Source organism: Corvus moneduloides, chromosome 11 (assembly GCF_009650955.1).
Source record: "Corvus moneduloides isolate bCorMon1 chromosome 11, bCorMon1.pri, whole genome shotgun sequence".
In the NCBI taxonomy this organism is placed as follows: Eukaryota; Metazoa; Chordata; class Aves; order Passeriformes; family Corvidae; genus Corvus; species Corvus moneduloides.
The window spans coordinates 6727098-6751571 of record NC_045486.1 but is presented as its reverse complement, the minus strand read 5'-3'; the positions used below and the strand labels follow the sequence as shown (position 1 = coordinate 6751571).

At 42.2% G+C, this 24474-nt stretch overlaps 1 protein-coding gene across 3 annotated transcripts in view; it reads left to right on the top strand.

Annotated features, from left to right (window-relative positions):
* The window catches only part of SLC25A26 (solute carrier family 25 member 26), an 85477-nt gene that overhangs the window by 32130 nt on the left and 28873 nt on the right, over positions 1-24474 (top strand). The gene's annotated exons all lie outside the window — the stretch shown is intronic.

The following is a 24474-nucleotide window of genomic DNA, read 5'->3' as shown; positions in this document are numbered from 1 at the left end:
TATGTGTTTAATTTGTTAATTTTGAATTTTGGATGGTTGAGAGATGCTTACTCTGAATATTTAATGGTACTAACTGTTATTTTGAGAGCATGTAGTGCCAGAAGGAATGCAATTAGAAACTAAGCCCAGGAATTTCTGTGGCAGGTCAGGCACTTCTGGCCTCAGCTGTCATTGACTGGAAGAAGAATAAAGCTCACAGTGCCTCTGCAGATCACTGAAGCATCCCCTTCCTTGATGTTATGATACAGGTCATACAGTCTGTTGAGAGACAATATGAATGTGCCTGGTGGATAAATGTTCTCTGGGTAAACTGGGATGTTACTGGTTCTTCTCACCTTTTATGATGCACGTCTCAGACTGATGTGAATACGTGAAGTATGAGCTGCTTTGAAAAAACAGAAATGTGCATACATCTAACAACCATGGAAAAAATGTCTGAGGCATGAACTGGATGCTGTGGTGCAAACACCAGCCAGCAAAAGAGCCCTGATGTGTTTGTTTTCATTCCTGTACTTTTGAGAGCCTATTTCATGGTTGTTGATGCTTGATGCAGAATTTTAGGAGGGTGTTTGAAGAAGGCAGTGTAGTTGTGTGGCTTAAGAGGATGGTGAACCACCATGGCCTCCATGACTGAGGGCAAACTCACCTTCCCTAGGTAGTCCAGATTCCTGTGAAAGAAAATAAATGACGGAAAACAACAATTTGAGATGAATTTTGAAGACATAGTTAAATCTAAATTCTTCAGATTGGCAAACCATGGGGAGAGAATTCTGCCCAAGTTCCCACTGGGCTGTGCCTCGTTCAGAGGGGTGAAAGGCAAGATGCAAAAAATCTTTAGTTCTTTGTTTTACTCTAATATTGGAGTCAATGTGTTGCACAGATCCGCGGGTCAGGTGAACATAAATTGTGCAGTTGGAATTTATCCGGGCATTAAGTTAACCTCTGACTCACCCCACAGTAGTACAGCATTACAAATGTAGTCTTCAAGGAAGGATGAACAAATTTCCTAAGCCACTGGGCACAAACAAAACCTTCAAAACCAGCCAAGAATACCTCCTTGTTCCACTGTTCGTCACCCCTCATGCCCTGGGATGTATTTATTGTGGCTAACACTAGGAAAATGCAATCTGTCTGTTTGTGCTCCAAGTGACTCAAGGTACCTCTCCTTGCTTTGTCCAGCTCATATTTAGTTCTGTGTTCTTTAAAAGATTTCCAGACCACCAAGTGTGATGAATCTTAGCTCAGCATATGAATCTCAGTGGTTTGACAAATTAACCTCTTTTGTTAATGTACTTCAGCAGAAGGGAGCATAAAGAAGGGAATGTAAAAACATGGTTTTCTTGACAGTCTCAGCTGTTTAGGAATTAACTAATTCAGGCCACAGGAATCTTGTTTATTACTGAGGCACCTGAAAAGAATGTCCTCTCACCTGTGATTTTATTTTACCTTCATGCTCTCCCAAACCCCACCAGACACACAGAGCTCCCACTAACAGTGGGAGCTTAGAACTTCCAGAAACAAATAAAGCTCAGGTATATGAGTTGGAAATGGATCTTGTCTTTGTAAGGGAACTACAACTACTCTTATTTCTTTTCCTAAGAAAAGAATTTCCTTTTTCTGGATTTCCCCCCTGTTTTGAATTTAGAAAGGGAGCAGAGCTGAATAGTAGTGGTAGGAAGAAGCCAACTCAAGGGTCCAGTACGAACTTTGTCCTAAGAAGCTAACTGGAAAATCCTTCATGGGTTATGGGGCAGACACTAAACATGGGACTTCATGCTGAGGTTCATGTTTGACCTCTTAGTCCCCTTGGAAGTGATGATCTTGGAAGAAGATGGCCTAGAATGACTTAAAGTATTTATTTTCCAAAGGTCCATGAATTGCCAAAGTTTACTGTAACAAAATACTGTGTATTTAAAGAGAATTCCTTCTTTTTGAGGAGGAATGTGACCTTGATTAAATTATTTCTATTTTAAATCAACTTTAAGGTCCCTGGAACCTCTGAAGTTCTCAGCAGCTGTTCCTCAGGTGTCTCCTGGTCTGTTGGCCTCACAGAATTCCCTATCTCCTTGGGAGGACTAAGGACTCTGAACATCCTAAACAGCCAGAGAGAACATTTTGTGGCCAAGAAAGACTCAGTGGTGCCCTGAGCTCAGGAAAGCACTCTGTAAATGGTCTCCAGAGCTTCCCCACAGAGGCTGTGTGTTAGAGAACCCTGCTAAAGAGCACTTCAGCCTTAATAGTTGTACACTGATTCCCAAACACTGGATCTTCTTTCTGCTGCCAATCTTTCTTTTGTGCTTTATGTTTCCTTTGAGAGCAGAATGCAGGCAGAATCTCTTCAGCTCTTGCTTTGCTCTTTAATCCAGCACCACAAACCAGAAATCCTCAGGGTTTAAGCAGCTTCACCATTTATTTACACAGGTCTGCAGCAGCTTTTTGTTTTCTTTGTTGTTTCATCTGTGGTTTCCCCCCCCTGCTGTGCTTTGGATGGTTCTGTGTTTGTAGGAAATTCTGGAATTCTGTTCAGCTGCCTGCACGCAGCCTCCCTGTGCATTCACCTCATCACCTCTGCACATGGTGCAGGACAGGACCAGCATCCTGCTCCCAAAGCCATGCTACCTTTTCTTTACTGAAGTAGTTCTGCAAACAGCACAGCCACAGTTTCCTACAGATCTGTACCCACAGCACCTCTGCTTCCCTATTGTGCTGACTCAAGCTCTGCTTTTGTGGCCCCAAAACTGCCTCCTCCAGCCCTGAGCTGTTGGTTGAGCAGATGGTAACAGATGCTGGGCACTTCCCCAGGTGCTGGTTGCCAGCCCACTGGTTGCCTGGCCAGCAACACCAACAGCTGTTGACTCTTTCTGCAGTCTTTCCTGCAAAGTGGGGTTGCCAAATTGAGACTCTTGGCTCAACCAAGATGCTTACAGATGTGTTTGAGATTTTTATTTGATGTTCACATAAGTTTTAGGAGCTCTGTGTTTGCTGCTGTCTTATTTGCCTAAAATCAGATGATGAGTTCAAAAGCTAAGGAGGGGGGGAAAAGAAGGCAATTTGTGCACCACTTCAATAGCAAAGCAGTCTGAAAATGGAGCTCTGTACAGTCAGAGACATGATGTCAATAAATATCCTATTGAATGGCTCATGTTCCATTACTTGCCAGTACAGTAGTGAAATAATTAATTTTTGGAGAGAGATTATTAGCATATGGTATAGATGGAAACCTTAGTACTGATGAAGTATCATTATCCAAACGAAAAGTTTATTATCCAGACATTGTGTAGTTGCAGCTGATGGAATGCAAAACCCAACAAGGCCAGTGAAATTTGGATCAGGACCATGTAATAGTCTTACTAATAGGCAAAGGCATTGGGTTTTACCATACTAACAAAATATTGCCATTTATTGTGTGTCAGGTACCCATTGAAAATACATGGGCTGCAGTCCAAATACCTGTGGAGATTAACAAGTTGAAGTTTAGTTCAGGGCACTCCTGAAACCACTAAGGTATGAAAAATGATGAATACTTGTTTGTACAAAGTGTCCTCAGACTTCATCAGGGCAGATGTCCTTTCAGGAGTTGTTATAGGTAGTCTGTGAGTAACCAAACCATGATGCACATCTGAGGCACCACTTTCCTTCTCCTGCTAAATATGAGACTTTAATTGAAGATTTAGTTATGGAATTTTGTCTGTATGAGCAGAATTCCGTAGTTTATTATAGTGAAATGCCTGAAATAGCAAAAAAAAAAAAAAAAAAAAAAATCTTATAAAGGAGGATCAGGGAGTTTAAAACCAAGATATTAGAATTGCATGGTGTTGCGTGTGCATTGGGTTGTGGCCTTTACCCACTGAGAATCAGACTTGCAAATGATGTGTGCTTGCAGATGTGGAGCTTTTCCTTTGTTGGTTTATTTACAATTAATTGTATCCATACCAGATAACTGTCACAGGTACTTGAATGGGGCTTAGAAATCTTTTTTTGAAGAGATATCTGGTACTTTGCTGCTTTTAAGCTTTAGCACAGTCAGTTGGGTTTTATGTAAATCTGTCAATGTCATTTCCACCACTGGTGATCTTATTTCTGACTGCAAGCACTACTATTTAATTCTGTCAAAGGTGTTTCTGTAATTAAATTTATAGTGCAGCTTAATAACAGTTCAGAGAGCATAAAACTTCCAATGTGTTTTAGTTCTATTTGAAAATGGATACCCAGGCTACATTTTTGATCAGAAACAGTAAAATTGGATAGCGTTTTGTGACCCTAAAGCTTTTCTGTTCAATCACACCTTGACATTCCATGTCACTGGGTTGGAAAAGATTTTTGTACAAGAGGGTTTTGAAGTGTTTTAATACATTGAGAAAAAAATCCCAATGAAACAGAACTGTTGGCATTTCTGTGTATCAAGAGCTGTTCTGCTCTCCAAGCTCCTGTTAACTTAAGTGTGAAGTGCTTGACTGAGATGTTTGCAGGGTCAGGCTGCTTCCAGGCATGGAGATGGAAGATATCCTGGTCTCCTTACTTGATGCAGCATCTTGAATTATCAAGAAGTTACTAGTACCTTGTCTCTCTCCTTCTTGTATTTTTCCACGAGAATAACCAGGAGGTAAAAGAAATGTTGCATAGCAAAGAAATGATTAAATAGTCCTTTGACAGTAAAGAAATTACAGCATTAGAAAATCCTATTGACCAAAAGTATTTTTCAGGTTTTAGGAACTAAAGTATCATGAATATGGACATAGTACAAATGCCCAGATGCCACAACTTGAATAAATTTTTTAATCAAGGATACAGGTGTATTTTTGGATGAAAGAATGCAGCACTGAGCGCTGCTTCCTTTTTAGCCTGAGCTTTACCCCAATATATCCTTTAATGCCTGTGTTCTGACTAACAGAAAACCTTTGATTACCAGTGCCTATAAAGAGCAGATGGTATCTTCTGACTGTGTTTTAATATGAGTATGGATTGAGACTGTGCATATTTTAAATCAACTGTGTCTGTAAACTCCATTCAATGTTACCTGTGCTTTGGAGAACTTCAGATATTTAATATGTCTACAGACATCCCATAAATTCTTATTCACACCACCTGCTTCCATGTGCAAAGTTCCTGCTGTTACAAGTAGAGCTTTGATGAATATTTCGATTGCACTATAAAGTTCTTTCCTTCAAAGATATGGATTTTCCTCATGGAAAAAGCTTTGTTTCTGTTCAGAAACACAAGGAGAAAAGGACTATCTTATGTCTGCAGCTCTCTGTTGTTGCAAGGGGGGTGGGAATGAATAGTTATTCCTAGAGCTGTAAAGAGCAGAAGATAAAGGATCCTATTACCCCAAAAGATTGGTCAAAAAACCAAATTTAGTCTGTGCTTTAGATTTTTGGTACTAAAGCCATCTCTTCCCATAGTTCTGACATGATTGCAATATTACTCTGTGTTTGTGACGTGCTTGTTAATCTTGTGACCTTCCCTCCCTGCTCTCCTCCACCTTTCCAACCATCCATCGGAAGTATCAGAAGTCCCAGTTACAGGAACCTGGCTGGACTTTCTTTGTTTTCCCTCTCCAGGAATCATCTATTTAGAATGAGATAGACTTTTACATATGCAGCTGTGTGAAACTCCAGCACCCTTTCCTGAAATGGGATGCTTTAGTGCCTCGTTAATACCAGCTAGAAATCCTGCTTTACAGCATTACATCAACAGGAGCAAGGTGGAAACACAAGTGGAAACACTGGGCTGGGGGCTGAGGTTCTCAGTAGTGCTTTTGAGTGTTGTTCCCATCTTTGTAAAGCTGCAGGGTTCTTGGGAGAACTGTGTGCCCCATATCTGGACAGGAGGTTTATAGAGCTTTAATCAGTTATCTCCTTCTCTCCTCTCCTCTCCTCTCCTCTCCTCTCCTCTCCTCTCCTCTCCTCTCCTCTCCTCTCCTCTCCTCTCCTCTCCTCTCCTCTCCTCTCCTCTCCTCTCCTCTCCTCTCCTCTCCTCTCCTCTCCTCTCCTCTCCTCTCCTCTCCTCTCCTCTCCTCTCCTCTCCTCTCCTCTCCTCTCCTCTCCTCTCCTCTCCTCTCCTCTCCTCTCCTCTCCTCTCCTCTCCTCTCCTCTCCTCTCCTCTCCTCTCCTCTCCTCTCCTCTCCTCTCCTCTCCTCTCCTCTCCTCTCCTCTCCTCTCCTCTCCTCTCCTCTCCTCTCCTCTCCTCTCCTCTCCTCTCCTCTCCTCTCCTCTCCTCTCCTCTCCTCTCCTCTCCTCTCCTCTCCTCTCCTCTCCTCTCCTCTCCTCTCCTCTCCTCTCCTCTCCTCTCCTCTCCTCTCCTCTCCTCTCCTCTCCTCTCCTCTCCTCTCCTCTCCTCTCCTCTCCTCTCCTCTCCTCTCCTCTCCTCTCCTCTCCTCTCCTCTCCTCTCCTCTCCTCTCCTCTCCTCTCCTCTCCTCTCCTCTCCTCTCCTCTCCTCTCCTCTCCTCTCCTCTCCTCTCCTCTCCTCTCCTCTCCTCTCCTCGAAACTCTCCAGTAGAGAGCTGTTTGATCAGAGTTGACTTTGTGAGGTCTCCCCTAGAACTTCCTGGTTCTTGGATGACACTTGGAAGATGTCATCATTTAAGGTTTAATTTTATCCTGGAGCATTTGGGTTCCATGGAAATCTCTGGTATGTGTGTACATACACCCCTGTAAGAGGAAAGCTGAGACCTTGCAGCTATTAAAGATTGTTTGTGTTACAGTGTTAGGGTCTGACCTTTCACCATCCTGATAGAGGGCTCTACAAGAAACCTGGATCACGTACATGCTGTTTTAGGCTTCAAAACCAAACTGGAAATTTGCAGACATAATATGAATGTTCCCTGTGTTGCTGGAGAATAAGATCCACAGGTGAGATGTATTATTAAAGAAAATGCTTATCCAGGTTTTTTCCTTCAGGGAATTTATGCTTCTGAATGCAGCAGTAATTGTGAATGGAAAGGGGTTGTGTTCTCAGGTGGACCTCACGTGTGTTCCCATTGCGCATCTGAGCTGGCACATTATGTTTGGGTCCTTCAGCCACTGCTGTAGTATGAATAATCCACAGAAAACTGATCAAAAGCGAAGCCTAACTGTTTTACTGACTGTCCTCTTGGCAAAAGGTTATCTTTGAGCTGATGACCTTCTAGTCCAATGGACAAGATGAAGGGCTACTATTTTTCCCAGATGTCAGATGCAGAGAGATTGAGTGCTTCGCCTGAGGTTATGCTCTGAACTTCCTATGCAGTTGGGGAATTCTCCTCATTGCCAGAGCAGTTTCAGAAATGAAAGACCATCCTGCTGCCTCACTTAAGGGTTTTTGTTGTGGACTAACAGTTGAGCACACACGTGGCATTTTGCAGCACACTGAGGGTGAAACTGTCACACTGGCTGACTCTGCTAATGGTCTACTCTGAAATTCAATGTACGTGTGTGGGGACTTCTCTCCTGTTCACTTTTGAGCCCCAGATAACAAAGTCCTGTAGCTCAAGCTCCTGCACCACAGCGAGCCTCAGGCTCCACAGGCTTGCACAGACTCTTAGGGCTGTACTTGTTTCCCACAATTTTCTGCGTGTTTGTCTTTAAACGAACCATGAAATGATTCAGTGCCCGCATGTGGTTTTAATAACAAGCGTATGTGGGCAAATGAGAAAATACAGAATGTTTGACTGGAAGTTTCCAGCACACACTATGGGTTAAAATCGAAGTAAGTTTGTAGTGCAGTGTTGTCAGAGTTGGTTAATTACTTTGTGTTAGGTGACATTTTAGATGATACTTTTCTCTCTAACCTTGTAACAACTGCTGAGTGGTGGAAGACTAAGCTTAATTAGGGGGAGATTAGGAGCAATAATCTCCAGCTTGATCTTCACTGGGATCTCATTGTTTTTCTGGGAAGTTTGTGTCATGTTGTTGGTTTTTCGGCTTTTTTGTTTGGCTGCTGTTGTTGATGTTTGGGGGGGGGGTTTGGCTTTTTGAGAGAGAGAAAGAAAGAAAGTGCAGCAAGTAGCTTTCTGATCGTGTTTACCTGAGAGTTATGTCAAGGGCTTATGCTTCTACATCTTGAAAACTACAACTGTTGTAGATCACCATGGCTACAGGCGGTCTTTTCAGAGTCTAGAGCAATCCTTCCCTTTGCCATGTGTCCTCAGCTTTGCAAAATGCTTCTGAAAAGACTTTGTGTCCTTCATTATTATTTTGTTAGAATGAAATAAGGTCTCAGATTTTCAAACTCACTTTTCTGTTCTCTTTTCCCACCTCAGACGTGTTAATCTCTGATGTTTCCTCTTCCACGTTTTACTGAAGGGAGATTTACATTCCACTACCCTGAGATCAGAAGAAATTCGTTGCTGTCAGACGAGAGAATCTTTCAGACTATTCTAGATCTATGTTTTCTTTTGCTCCCAAACTTGAAGGGTAAATGTTGGTTTAGACTTTACCAGCCTTTTCTAACAATCTGACTTAAGTTTGCTGATGAAAAGCACAGTGAGAATTGCCTTTGGCAGCCTTTAATATCTTTGTGTAGGAAAAGGGGGTGGAAGAGCAATGGCAAAGCCTCAGGAAGGTGAAATGATAAATAAAGACAAGTACTTGAAAATTTTCTGTGAATGGGAGAAGAAAAATCTGTTCCTAAGCGTGTGATAAGGAGGTGAAGAAGTAATGACTTAAATCGCTCTGGGGAACTATCCAACAAAGCAGCACCTGAGCTGATCATCTGTGCAGTCCATCCATCAGGAGAGGCTGCTAATACAGGTTAGACAGACTAGCTGGGAACAGGCCCTGCCCTTGGTCAATGGCCTTCAGATCTTATTTTCTCTATCAGACTGTAATTCCTGTGAAAGGCAGATGCAGTTGTAAGAGAGCAAGAAATGCAAGGGAGCAGAGCAATTCCTCTGACAGCTGCGCTTTAGGTGATGTGCAGAATAAGAGACTTAAGTAAAACAGGTGGATAAAGCCTTTAGAATTTGTTAAATTCCATGTATCTCCACTTGTGTTATTGGAGGAGTTGTTTTTCTCAGGAATTTTTTTTTCACTATCTTCAGTGTCAAAGTCCCTGTGAGTGTAGAGGTCCCTGAACTTGGTGCACAGGTGTGTATATAAGCTGTGCTGGGCTGCCTTGGTTTCTTCTCACTCATCTTAGAGCACCAAACCTGATTGCAAAGAGGAGCTACATGAGTGTAGGTCTGCTGGAAGCTCTGGTCAGTGTAGAGGTCAGAAATGACAGCACAAAAACTGTGGTAAAATTTGCTGTAAATCCTGCAACCTTTATGTAGCTGACTTAAATAAAACTTACAAAAAGTATTTTTAGCCCAGAATTTTGAAACATCCAGGCATATGAGCTGGGGAAGGCCAAGTGGTGTGTGTTTTGGGGGTACAGAAGGTTTCAGGAACACACTGAGGCTGAGGGAAGAGCAGTTCCCACAGCTGTTCCTGCTTTCTGCTTCAGTGTGGAAGTGGATCTGACCCCAGGCAGTTTGTGGGACTTCTCACAAAGTCAAAGGCTGTAGCATCCAGGCAAATACTTGCATGTTCCAAAAGGGAAATGCACTTCTCTGAGGCACAAACATCCCAAGGTGCTGCAGATGATAACACCTGTATGCAGTTATTTTATCTCTGGGCTCATCGGGCCTTAGGAGTGGAGCAATATCTTAAAGGACCTGTCACAGCAATCCTTGTTTGCCCCCAAGGTGTCTCCTGAAGTGCTCCTGCAGGTAATTAATCACCTAATAAGACACACTCTTTGACAGTAGGTGGAATTTGGAAATTAATTTGCACCCCTTAAATGAGGCTTCTAAAACTATAATTATCACGAAAGAAAGAAATGAGCTGTGTCAGGTGTGTAAATGATTTATTTATCAGGAATAAACTGTCACCCAAGTGGCACCTAGCTTGCAGTGTCTGTGCTGCATTTCTTTAAGGTGAATTAAGCAATGGCATTTGCCTTCCTTCCCATATTTGCAGGTCTTGGGGGGAATCTTCTGTTGTTTGGGAAGTGTTTGGTACAAAAGTGACCTGTAACAATATTATAGCTGCCTTTCCAACATTCTCTTTCTTTAATGTGTGATCACTTCTTGCTGCCTCATCAATCCCTGCTGGATGCCTTATCCACTGAAGAGCCTCTAGCCTCGCCAGAACTTGTGCAGCCCAGCTGGCCATTTGGATTTCTCATTATCTCTCCAAATGGTGGATTTTGTGAGCTGGATGTTGGTAGCAACAGGAAATAGAAAGGGGAGGAAGTTTTAACTAGTTGGCTGGACTGCATGTGGAATAAGTTACCTGGAATAAGAGGAAATCCAAGATATCTGATTCTCTCTCTCTCTTCTTTTTTTTAATGATAGAGGTTTAAAGATGCATGAGAGATGTATTTTTTGAAGGTTGTGAGAGAGCACTTTTTAAAAGAATCCAGATAAGTGTGAGAACAGTAACATTTTAAAAGCAAATTGTTTACAAAAATATTTACCTTAAAAAATACCCTTTCAAAAGTGTGTTACCAAGGTGTCTGACTGTGCACCAGAGCATCTGAAGACTTACTTTAGCTGCATGTGCAAAGGGGACGTGGGCTTCCCTGCAGCCTTCCCTGCAAAATTGCCACTAACAACTGTTCTAGTTGCTACAGCTGAAATGCATTTGTTGCTGACAGTGTAATTGTTTGGCTTCAAAGGGCATACAGTGCATGTAGTCTGTGGGACATGGAAGAAAATTGTCTCATTATTACATATTAATCTTACATTATTGGTGCATTTATTTCTGAAAAAGCCCAAGAGGATTTCTATTCACTTGTGTCAGACTGGCTTCTAATGCACAGCTCCAGGGAAGGGCTGTGCTTCATTATTTCCCCCATACTTGTTTGCCTGAAGTTGAGTTGACTTGAAAAAGGGGTGAGGGTGCTCAGCATCACTGGCTTGATTCAAAAGTTCTACACACAGTGAGATTTCTTGAGTTAAAAACCCTTGAGAAAAAAAATGAAGCAAGGGTGAAATCAGTTCCAGTGTCCTTTTGATTTACATTTTAGTCGTGTCATTCCTACACCAGAAGTGACTTCTGCTGCGAAGCATCACAAACACAAACAAAACAGGGTGCCATTCAGAAAAAGCCCCTGTGATGTGATTAGATTGGCGATGCCATATTGTAGCTGTGAGAACTGACAGATTGAAAACAACTCGTGTGAGCAAAAAATACTTGTGATGCTGACTCTTCACTTAGGGGCATGAGTCGGAATAATGCTCTGCAAAATCCTTTCAATATAAACTAACATGTTTCTTCTTTTAAGTTTTACCACAAGGTATTTTTGCTGTATTACAGAGGTTTTTCAAAGTGTACTGGAAATATTTTTCATGCAAACCAAGTGGCAAAAATTAAATGCTCAGGAATGCAGCTGAAGGGGCAGTCCAACCACCCTGAGCATGTCCTGGTTTGCTTGAAATATGGTTGCCCTTTCCAGGTACTCAATTCATCTTGAGGCCAATTTTAACAGTGCTCAGTGCAGAAATGGCTGTTATGACATGCCCTGAACCAGCTCTGGTTCAGCTTGTGTAAATTCTCCATGTGGGGTGCTTTTGGAGCTGACAGGTGGAATTTTATTGTGATCCTATTTAACTATTCTACCACAGAAAAGGCTTTTGGAATTTATCTTACTGAGTTGCTCTGTGTTGCAAAGCAAAAGCACAAGTTCTTTACTTTGTTGTTTTTTTAATCAGCACATCTTTTAAAGGCTCTTGCTCAGGGTAGGATCTCCCCAGTGTTCAGCTGTGCTCCCCAGCTGGGCACTCTCCAGCTGGTCTGGGGGCACAAGCCATCATGTCAGGGTCTTTTCTGTCTACTGGGAATTCCCAGCATAACAGGCTATATTCACCATATCCATCAGCATTTCAGAAAGAATTTGGGAACCTCCTTTCCACCCCAGATTAGTCCTAGGCCTGTGACAATGATGATGAAAATTCCATGCCCATGGAAGGGGGATTGGAATGAGATGATCTTTAAGATCACTTCCAACCCAAACCATTCTATGATTCTATGACTTCCAGACAAACTCAGGTCATTCACTGGCATCAGGTCAGCTGAGTTTTTCAAATTGCATGTGAGAACACAGAATCAGCACAGTTCACAGATTTCTTTATTCTTTTCATGACCCCAAAGCCCACTAACAGCACATGGTGATACTATTTAAAGAAAGGTGTGAATGGAATTATATCCTTTGATTGAAAACCACAGTTGATTTTTGCTCTTGTATGCAGATTTTGGTTGTTTTGTCTGAAGTGGTCTATTAGCACTTGCCCTGAGATAAAAATTGCTTTTTAACTGAAGAAAGGATTCTGGCATGAGTCAGAAAATCCCAAAGAAGATAAATGAAAAATGTAATTAAAATTCCTTGAGTTGAAACATTATGGGAATTGTAATGTAAAGCTTGCTAATCTCATTAGAAAAAAATCCTGGTGTAAGTCACCTGGTTATATTATATGCTGCTAACACCAGCCTGCTCCTTTTCAGCCCAAAAAGTTACAAAATTGTACTGTAAAAGGGACTTGCTTTGACTTGCTTTGAAAGCAAGTGTATTAGGCAGCAGCCTTGCTTTCCTTCCTTTTCTCTTTGGTTCTTAATTTTCTTGGTAATTTTTCTTTACTGCACTGTCTGGTGCCCAGTTCCTTGAGTCCAATTTGCACTGCAACCTCAGGGACACCATGTCTTTGATCAAGATCAATATTTTTTATTTCAGATGCTGCTTCATAGTTTTGTTGAACTAATTTAGGCAGATACATCCCAGCCAGGCTCAGGGTGAAAGGAGAATTATCCATGCATTATGGGGACTGTGAGTAGCACCCAGAATAAGGCATCCAATCCGTCCATAAGGCTCCAGGAATAGAAACAGTTCTAGAGACCTACCTAAGGGCAGCTTTCCCAAGCAGTTTCTACCCTACTGTCCAGTGAAAAGGTAAAATTTCAGGAGATTCCTCGTGGCTAGGGAATGTCTGGCTATTTCTCAGCAACATTTTCGTGTTCAATTTTCTTTCCTCTCAGGTAATGCCTGTTAGCATGAAAATTATTTCATTGCTGGCTACTTCCCAGCTGGAAAACAGTTGGGAAGACTATGGTTCAAATCATATATATGTAAATCCCATTGATTTTGTCTGTGAATCGCAGATAAAATCCTGTACCTACCCACACAACTTGAGCCATTGCCCTGTGAGTTTTGTGAATGTACCTGTGACAGCAGGGAACTGGCAAATCTGCTGTTACGGGCATTTGACATGGCTGCAAAACCAGCGAGGAAAAGAAATCATTTCAGTCGAACCTTCTGGATGCAGAATGGCCTTTAAATGAATTTAAGCTGTGAGAGCAGCATTTCCCATCCCTTGGCATTTCCCATCCCATTCCCTCTGGAGGCCATGCTGCAGTGGGCGTGCAGTTTGGCTTTCTCCTTTTGGTGTCAATGTTTTCCACAGAAAGAGGTTTCTTAAAGGGACCATCAGTGCAGCAGATGCTGTGCTCAGACCTGCTGCGTGAGAGAGGAGCGTGCTGGGAATGGTGGGATCTGATCCCATCGTGGGGCTCTGGCAGTCACTGCTTGGCTGTGGTGCTGAAGCTCTTGGTGGAGCTCCAGTCATGTTGTTCCCGTGCCTTGTCCCCTCTTGGGTGTTTGAGATCACTTTGAGCTCCTCACTGTATATCTAAAGTAACACACAGAAAAGATTACACTATGTTAGCTGGCTTTTCTCTTCAGTCACCATGTTGCTTGCAGCCCCACACGAGCAAAAGCACTTTGTTCAGACATCAGTTCTACAAAACACTTTGGCCCAGCTCCAGCTCTGGAAGAGCTGGAAGATTATTGGGAAGCTGGGAGTGTGAAGAAGACCATGGAGTTTTGAGAACTTGTGTTTGGTCTTTAACATCTTTAAGGAATAATTTTGTTCCCATTCAGCAGTAGTGAAAGTTGTTGTCATGCCCAACTGGCAGCTCATCCCCACATGGCCACCAGTGGGATCGGGGCAAAGATTGGAAGAGAGAAATTGAGAAAACTTGTGAGTTGAGATACAGACAGTTGCACAGGCAAAGCAGAAGCCAAGCAAAGCAACACAAGGAATTCATTCACTTCATGGACAGGCAAGTGTTCAGCCCTCCCCAGGACAGCAGGGCTCCATCACATGTAATGGGGACTTGGAAGACAAATGCCATTGCTCTGAACCTCTCCCTTCCTTCTTCCCCAGCATGACACCACATGGTCTGGGATGTCCCTTGGGTCAGTTGGGGTCAGCTGCCTCTGCTAGGTGTCCCCTTACTCCTTGTGCACCCCCAGCCCACTCACTGGTGGGGTGAGGTTGGGAGCAGGAAAGGCCTTGTCTCTGTGCGAGCCCTGCCCAGCAATAACTAAAACATCCCTGAGTTATCAACACCGTTTCCAGCACAAATCCAAAACACTGTTCCATACTGGCTGCTGTGAAGGAAATTAGCTCTAGCACAGCTAAGCATGTGCTTAAGTGCTTGGCTGAGCATGGAGGGGATGATTTATGCTGGTAAGGTGGAAACTTGGTAGTGTCTACTTTGCTGATCACAGCTCTAAGCAGGATTTCACAGAACAAGTGTGAGCGGCTGTTGTGCTCTGCAGTTCAGTTCCCTCAGGCCCTGCCGATAGCCCAAAGCTACTCCTGGGCTGTGTGAACAGAACTGCAGGATGAGAAAATGAAGAACATAAGGGTTTGTATGTGCTGGGATGTTCCAGTTGTTTAGTTCTCTCACCCACCAAAGCACCCTTGTTCCCCTTGATCTTATTCCCAGGCTCTCGTAGCCTGGCACACTTTCCTCCCGTCCGAGCTGGGTAACCCAAGTGTGAGAAATTGTGCAGGTTTAGCTTTACGGTTAAACATTGTGATTATGAGAGATTCTCAAGGAAATGAGGTGCCTGTATAAAGACGTGCAAAGGAGCTCAAAGGCTTATGATGAAAGCATCTTCTCCAAAACTGGATTAAAAAAAATCACTGAGAGTTATGGCTTTTATTTCCACAGTTCTTACACCGGTGGTGCCATTGTACAAGCAGGATTTAGGCTCCTTTGAGGAAGCCTGCAAGAGGTTCCTGAGAGCAAACCCTCCCTGCTCTGTGCATGCAGCCAGCCTCACTAAAGTTTTTTCCCAGCTTGCTGACAGGCAGGAAGTTGGGGGATGCAGCCGTGAGACGGCTTTCCCAGGGGCTTGACTGCCGTGGACGAGTCTGCACGTCCACACCTGGGAGGGCAGCGAGTCCCAGGTGGCCCAGCAGTGTCCAACCCGACATCCTACAGCTGCTACCTTGGGGTGGGGGTGGAAGAAATGCTCCATTAGGAGCAGAGTAACTCTCCAGCTGCAGTGGCAGGGAGGTCTGCTGGGTCCAGGAGGCTTCCTGTTTAAATAGTTACAGAGTCTGCAGAATTGGTTAAACTGTCAGAAAAGAATTATAGAGGGTAAAAAAAAATAATAAAGGAACCATCCTTCCTGTATCTGTGTGTGCATTGTCTAACTGCTCCTTTGGGCTCAACCAAATGCTTGCTGGGATTTTTCAGTTCACTCTAATGAGTTTTAGATTAGGTCTTTTGTAATGTAGAATCAGATTAAAGTTTGTGGAATTGTAGCTGCTGTTCAGGAAAGTTTTAATACGTAAAATCTAAGGGAAATCTTTGTCATAAGGCAATAGGTCATTTCACTTCTGCAAGACCATGTCCTGTGATTGAGCAAAAGCAATGCAACTGTTTATTAAAACAGCTGAAAATGGCACCCACAGAAGGAAACTTAGCAAAGCCCCATTTTGTGAGATACAAAATTCTGAATGTGAAGTAAAATACCTTTACATGGACAGTATTTCCTAAATTTGACATTAGTCTGCATTCTTTCTCTCTGCCGCATGATGGAGATAATGATGTAAGATATATAAAGAGTGCTGCACAGGCCTTAAACTTCAGAGAAAGAAGTTTCAGCTTGGTTTATAGCAGTTGTTCCATTAATGTTGGTTTTGCACCAGCATTGAGTATGGAGTAGTTTTCTCAATAGTATCCATGAAGTGTTTTGTTTAAAGCAGTGTTTGCTTACTTGTTCTTTTTGGTATGGTTTGGATTTTTCTTTTTTTTCCTCCACAAGGGCAAATAAGCAGGAATACCCTTACCAAATAACCGGGGGTAGTGATGCAGCAAAATACCAAAGTCTGTATTTGGTAAAACATTCAAAAGAACTTGGTTAGCTTACATTAACTGTATTGGGACTTTAAATTGTACTTAAATGTTAATGGTTTGGGCTCAGATATAAGTAAGGCTGCTGTGTATGTTCTGTGAAAGCAAGGAATTTGCAGCAGTTTCTGTTTAACAAGTTTTAAAAAAGCGCATCCTAGAGCCTGCTCTCACCATGAGATGGGTCTGTGCATCCTGGGAAGGACATGGTAGAATCCAGATTAGTTGATCTTTGTGTTGTACTGTAGAACCTTTGCATCCACCCTCTTCTTTCTCCATCTAGAGCATCAGTCCTAATCCAGAAGCTGTGTGCAAAATTCCCAGCAGTTTCAATGGCCTTTGGATCTGACCAAGATGCAAAGGCAGAGATGGATTTCCTCTTGGAAATTTTTTTAGTGATACTCAGAAAACTCCTGGCAAGAGATGTATTTAATTTTTATGGCAAGAGCTGCTGTGTTATATTTGTAATCATAATGTAGTAACAAGACATTTGTAACAAAGCTAGTATAGGTTGAGATATATCCAGGATGGGAGAAACACATGTTTCTTCCCCGTCTGTTTTTTTTGGGGTTTTTTTGTGGCTGTTACTCTGAGGACAAGACTGCCTTTGCTGATGCCAGTGCAATTACAGCTGCACTGTTTTCCAATTTTTTAGACTGAATATTTGCTGGATGAAGCAATACTCTCACTCCTCTCCACAGATCCACCTGCCATGTGAGTCAAACATGCTGTCTTTGATTCGAATCCTGGGTTCAGTTTTGGGCCTCTCACTACAAGAAAGACATTGAGGGGCTGAAGCACGTCCAGAGAAGGGAATGGAGTTCAGAAGGGTCTGGAGCACAAGGAATAGCTGAGGTAGCTGGGGGTGCTCAGCCTGGAGAAAAGGAGGCTCAGGTGGGACATTACCACTCTCTACAACTCCCTGAAAGGAGTAGCCAGGTTGGGATCAGTCTCTTCTCCCAGGTAACAAGTCCCGGGGTAAGAATAACAGGCCTCAAGCTGCAGCAGGGGAGGTTCAGATTGGACATTAGGAAAAAATTCTTCACTGAAAGAGTTGTCAAGCATTGGAAGAGGCTAGCCAGGGAAGTGGTTGAGTCACCATCCCTGGAGGGATTTAAAAGTAATGTCGATGTGGCACTTGAGGATGTGGTTTAGTGATGTGCTTGGCAGTGCTGGGTTAACAGTTGGGCTCAATGGTCATAGAGGTCTTTTCCAATCTGAATGATTCTTTGATTTTGTGAATCTATGCTGCTTGTTTAATTCCTCATGCTTAGGTTCTTATATCACCTGCAAAATACTCACTTGAGGAATTGTTCAACTCTGATACTGCAAATCCACCAGTCCAGTGTCCACTTGAGAATGTTTTTTTCTTTGATTAGCATTTCCAAGTTTGTGTTTAGAGGCTATTCCTTGATAGGTACCTCTCATAAGGCATTTTTGTAATTATACTTACCTTTAAAATGTCCCATGTATGTAAAATGTCCATTAAGATGCTCTCAGAGTCAGTGAACTGACGTGCTGCCCAGACAGTGTGTGTGTGTGCACCCATGGGCTGATGTAATAGCTCCTCCAAATGTTAGGAGTTTTTCCTCAGAAGACTTTTTCCAGAAATGCTGCTCTCCATGCTCTTGGGTTCTGCTCCTGTTTTTTCATGAGAACAAAGATTAGTCCTTCATGGTCCTAAACTCAATGCATGTGCATGACTTAAAGGCATTACCTGCCAATAAATGGGGAGATTAGCTGCGGCTTGTGTATTTCCTGATCAGTTCAGGTTTTTTCAGATGGCTCGTTGTTATCCCGTTTCCTTTAACGATGGGACACTTTAATGAGTTTGCCATCTGACATACATCTGCTTCCTGTTAAACAATACCTTCATTCTTCTGGAGCTGCTAAACTCATCTTTTATCCTACAAGATTTTTATCTGTGCCCTGAAAACAGCATGTACAAATCGGTGTCAGCATATTAATTTACTTGCTAAGGGATTTTTTTTAATATGTTGTTGAAAATGAATAGCAAAACAGGCATCTCCTTTAATGCTTATTTGTTGGAAAATGGGAGAACATGGATATTATTTGTGTAATTAGGGGCTGGTCACTCCAGCTCATGTTTGAAATCCAATAAAATCGACTTTTGTGGCTGACATTATACAATCTCTAATAGTTATTCTGTTCTCCCAGCAGAGTAAGAAGGGGTTGGGGGTGGAATTTGATGGTTTTAATGTTGTTTCTTTGAGGAAAGAGCCTTCAATAGCTCAATGATGGTCTGTGTCACGTGTGTGCAAAGTTAGGGCTCTGTGATCATCAAGATTCTTAAATCAATCCAGCCTGCATTGAGTTTGTGCATCTGCCTCAGTGCCTCTCTTTTTCCCATGTTTTGGGAACACGCAGATTATTGTGCTGGATCTCTGACTATATCTTTTCCCTTCCCTGGTCAATATTGCCCCTGCAGAAAAATATTTTTTCCTTTATTTCTCTTTACTTTTTAAATCACAGAACCTTTTTCTCATAGAGGGTAAACTGAATTTTCCTTTTACTTATCTTTACTACATAATATGCCATACAAGTGGCTTTTATAATGAGTGTGGTGCTATTATAAAGAGGAAATGTGGATGTGAGGTTCTGCCACATAGGTCCAAAGGACATCTGTGAGAATGGCTTGTAACCAAATTAAGGGACCCTGTGGGGCACATAATGTTTTGTCTCGGAAAGGAACTTAGCTCCAACCATTCACATATGCCAGGTGACAAGTGGAAATACTTTGGGGTTAGAGCTGGGGAAACAGAGGAAGCAAGGTACAAATATTTATTTGAGAGTTAGTGGATGCCTGAACCAGAATAATGACTATAATTCAGGAATTTTGTATTTCTTCCCATTTGTAGCTTGCAGTTTTCTCCCAGCTCATACAGGGTTAATGTTATTTGCTTGAAAATGAGGGAATTGCTGATTACTTCAGGTGGCTGCTGGTGCATGATCTGAAACCTTTGTTTTAATTATACTCTTGGCATTGTTGAGATTGATGTTTCTACCACCCTAAATGCCATTCCTTTGTCTCTGGCAGTGCTGCACAGCCGCATGTTCAACACTGAAGGCCTGTGAAAAGTTGTTTGTTGCAAATGCAACTTGATAGTTTCCCCTGTGATGGCTGAGCTTCCCATGGGGTTCCACCTCTCTGGCTTCCTGCAGTTGTACAGGAAGGTGCTGTGTGTGAACTTGGTCTTTCACTGTTTTCCTTAAGGAGTGAAGCCAAGAGATCTTCCACGGTCATTGCTATGCCAGCGTTGTTAGACTTGCCCCAAAAGCTTTGTTTGTTTTTGCATCAGTGTTTATTAACAAAGCCCTCCATCATTTGTTTAACATACAAACTTGTCTGTTCTTCCACCCTCTCCCAACCTTCCATCTCACAGAGCTGCAGGAACACAGCTGATGGCTTTGACAGTCTTTTATTCATTTTAAGATTACAAATTACCTTCTTGTAATTTGGTTCCTTGTGGAGTCTGCAGTTTTTTGAGGAGGGTCTGGGAGACAATATTAATTGAAGCTTTGCAAGAGAATAAGTCTGCTTTGTCAGCTCTGGGGTATCCCATCGATGATGGGTCTTAAACCCCTTTACCTTCAGTCAGTAGAAAAGCCGTGAAACTTCCAAATCTTCTTGATGGTGGCTATTGCTATGACCTCTGACGTGACCAGGGGCCAGGCTTGCCTCATTTCATGCTGTCTTTTCAAAGCTCATCCTGGGGAAAGTATACTTATAGCTGGAACATCAGTTTATCATAATCCAGATGTATTGGGCAAGTGCGTGAAGAATTTTAGGAGGGCAAGACACTGAACCAAATTTGCTGTGATTATTAACAGAAATGTTTAACTCCAGTGGGCTGACAGGGTTGTTTATTCTGCGTTAACTTGAACCTATTAAAAAGACTTTCTATCCTTTATAAAGAAGCTAGGAAAAAACGGTATTGTAAAAGGGACTTAGGTAAAGGAACGATTGTTCTCCTTAAATTTACTGTTTATGCATCCCTAGAAAACAATACATTTTTGCTATTCAGAAGTGGGTTATTAGACTTTTCTTTGCAATTACAATGGAGAAGGCACAGTTTGGCACAGCAGCTCAGTACTCCTCATAAATACAGACTTGGACAGTGATGGCCCCTCTGTCCTTGTCACGGTGAGTGCAGGTGACAGGTTGGGTGCAAGTTTGAGAGCTGCCCTGTGAGGATGAAATAGGTTCTCCCTGAAGTGAGCAGATGTTCTTGCTGCTGGCCCTTGTGACATTCATACTCTCAAAATCCTCTTCATAAGTGTTTGCTTTTCTCCCATTGCTGTTAATGTAGGGAACAGTGGAGGTGTGGGTGAGAGCAATTTCTGGGATGGAGGTGCATTTTCAGGAACACTGAGAAAGCTCTTACAAGGTGAGCCTGTTCTTCGTCTGGCTGTTTATGCCAATCTCTCCTCCAGTATTTACTCTAACATTTGTAAAAACAGATAAGTCTTCTGGAGAGCAAAGCCTGCTGAACTGGGGACAGGGAAAACCTGAATAAACAAACATGTGCCACAGATTAGTGAGAACATCTGTAGGTTTTATACTGTTTTGAGAACACATACCACAGTTTTTCATTTCTTATGCTTTTTTGGTTTCTCCCTTTCTGTCTCTCTCTTTTCTTCTTCTTTTTAAATATATTGCTAATAAAGGTTGGAGGTAGAAAGCACAGCTGGACTCTGCATGACATGCCACTGTTTAATTTCTAGCTTGGAGGATGAGAAGAAGAGTAGTTTTATTGTATCCTAGAAGAGAATAAAGCCACATGCAAATACCAGCCATGGACATCTGTTTCCTCTTTGTGTGAAAGAATTCTCATATTTGGAAGGGAATCCCAGTTCTGAAGGGGCTGATGAGGTTTTGTTTTTTTTCTTTTGGTTCTTTCCCCCATTCTTTACCACTCCTTCAGCATGCTGCCCTTGCTCTGGCTGCTGTTTTCCTCAGGACAATGTCAGCTTACAGTTTAGCATCAGATATCAAATGGGTGAATTTTGAGGTACTTTAAAATGTTGTGTTGTAGTTACAAAGAGCATTATTAAGTTCCTCCTTAAATTTCTTTTATTTCATTAAACAGTATTTGGTGGGAGGACTTTTGCTCTGTCATCAATCTTCAGTACTTACAGGTTGGTATTTTTCTTTAGAAGCGAGATGTGTGTATCTGCCGCTCTGGCCAGGAAGTGCAACTATTTCTAAAAGTAACTTATTAAACTTAATAATTTAAAATACTTTGTATCAGGAGAATTAAGTAGATGTGTAGAAATAAGCATCTGCAAAGTTCATTAACTTAAGTTAGGCATCAGGTGCTAAGGACTACAGGGATTAGAGTAAATGATAATTTCACTAACCTATAAAACATTTTAGAATAATTATTTGCAGCTGTCTGGGGGCTTTAAATTTGCCTTGTGTGTGTGTTTAAGGGTTGACTCTGATGAACAAACAGCACAGTTATATAACATTAGGCCAGACATGAGAACTGGTACTCTCTGTCTATTTTATATTAATGTCGAATGAGAGGTTGGTGGAGCTTGCCAGGGTTTCATATTTGCTGGCAGCAAGTTACCCACATGTGTGGACCACATTTTTATTGTTGCCTTAGCCTATTTCAGGCAGAAATATCTCTGCTTAACAGGGTATGATTCTGTTCATTGCTGAAGAGCTTTTCTTTTAAGAAACAAAATACGAAAAGGAATGAAATGCTGTAAGTGTTCAAATTAAGAAGTGTCCCCAGACTGCAAGATTTTGTCACATCTGCTGTGGTGGAAGAATAAAGGGCAATAAGCCATCTAAAGGCTTTTTCATGGTCAGATGAGCTACCCTTGCAGAACTATTTCTTTTTGCGTATATTAATGTTACTTTTGGGTGTGGGCTGTTTAGTCTGGTCTCTTAGGGAGACAAGGCTTATGCAAGCAGGGTGTTTGCACACATGAACACACAGCAGCCTGCACAGCCCTTCCACATCTTGACCACGGAAATGTGGTGGAAGGACAGAGGCTGCAAAGATAAATAGGAGTTCCTATAACATTCTTGAAAATATGTGTGTGAGGGGAGAATAAGGGTGATTAAGAGGTTTGAGGGAAGGTTTGCAATAGGAGCTGAACTTTCAACAAGGGGTGTGGAACAGATCTTGAGAAGAAATGTGATGGAGGTCCCTGTCATGGGAAGATTGCCGAATGTGGCTTGGAAATTATTTGGCTTCAGAGAATCTGATGACAAAACATGAATCTGCAGGAAGACAGACTCCCTTTCATTCCAATACCCCTGAAATTGCTTGTGTGGGTTTTGTTTTTAAGTCAGGATGTCAGACAGGATCCAATGGGTGACTGCAAGAGATGTAGGACATCTCTTTAGGATCTTCGTAGTGCAGCAAAGGTGCTGCTGGTCTGCTTGGTGATGGTGGTGCTTTCTATTTTGTTGGGGATTTTCAAGTTTTTAAACTCTAGTAAAGTGTGACTTACAAATGTTTAGACCCTTATCCTGCAGCCCTCCTAGAGAGGAGGGAGCCCAGTGGCTGTGCAGGTCCCACTGACACACATCCAAAATCTTCCTGGGTGTTTCGGATGCTGTGCATTGCTGCATCCCATGGGACATGTGGGGAGAAGGGAAACCCATAATCCCCATCCAGCCCTGGCTCCCCTGAGCAGGACACAGAAAGCAAACACCACTAACAATGAAAATCAAATAGCACTTGTGAACGAGTTTCCCCTTTGACTGAAATGCTTCTAGCTAGGAGATATAAAGGGAATTATGTCAAAAGCTTCCCTTGTTGTCTTATTAACAGCTGCATCATTTTACCACTCATTCGCAAGCATAAAAAAGCAAAACTTGGAGGCTGTACTTGAAAGCTTGTTTTGTTTGGTGTACAGCTGGATACAGAGCATTTCCTTTTTTTTTTTTTTTTTAACAGATTTGAAGCAAATGTGTTGGTTATTGTTACTTATTTTTACTTATTTTTTTGGTCTAGATATAGAAGATTATGTTGCTTTTCGTTTTACATTGCGAAGAAATTATTCCATATAACTTCAGTTCAACAATGCTGCAGTAACATGTGGGTGTATATATATCTTTTCATAAATATATCACCACACATTATTGTCAAAGATCTGGACTTTTTTACCCAGTATTAAAAATGAAATTTAATTGCTACACTAGAGTTTCAAGACCCTGATAAATAAGAGCCATGTCTGACCTTTATTGTGGGGCTCTGAGATGCCACCAGGGATATTGCTCGTTGTCCAAGATGACAAACTTCCTCTGAGATTTCAGTTTGTCAGCTCAATGTACAGCAGTGACATTGATTTCTTCTCACTGCCATTTCCTGCCTGAATAGATAACAAATTTTCTGTTGCAGGTGTCTGTCAAGTTTAGTTTTGCCTGACAGATTAACTTAATAGACTCATTTATTAATCATTACGTGCAGCACAGGGAAGCAGACAATACTCTTTGACTCCTGTGATGTTGAGTGGATGTTCCATTTCAGATTCCTTTGTGTAGCTTGAATTTAGGTTTAATAAGCCATTCATATCTCTAGTGAACATTTTTAACCTGACATCACTCAGAGCAAAGATATCTGCATTACATAAGCGTGATCCATTTTGAGTATCTACTCCTTTTCATGGTAAAAGATGCATAAGTGCTTTCTGAGACGAAACAATTTGATATATGAACTGCCAAATCAGCCTAAACTAGGAGGAAAATTAAGAATGATAAAAGGAGAAGAAAACAGGTAGTTGGAGGAAGATTTGAGTCTGGGGTTGACTGCCTGACAGAGAGGAGGAGATAATGCAGAAGCTTTAGGAAGGGGCAAAGCAGACCCGCAGATACAGCTGTTGTGTGATCCTAGGACAGGCCAGTGTTTTCCTGGAGACCCTTTTCCCTAGATCTCTTGAGACAGATATTCAGCCTGGAGATAGCAAAGGCAGGGTTGGTACCAGAGGTAGGCATTAGACAGGGCTTCTCAGAGTGGTGAAGGACAAGGAAGAATGTAGTGGAGAGCTTTGTGGAGGAAGAAATATAATAGAAGGCATAAACTTGGAAAATTATGTCTCTTGTTGCAAAGTGCTTCAGTGTGTTCATAATGAAAACTGACTGATGAGTTGAGGTTTTTATCAGGGCAAAATCTGGGAAGGACATGGAAATGCAAAGGCACTCCTGGGACAGGTGGCAGCAGGAACGAGCCTAGACAGAGATACAGGCTGTTGCTGGACAGAATAACCCCGTGTTACAGGCAATAAGAAGAGAACCACCAAGCTTCTCCCTGGGGTTTTAGTTGGGTT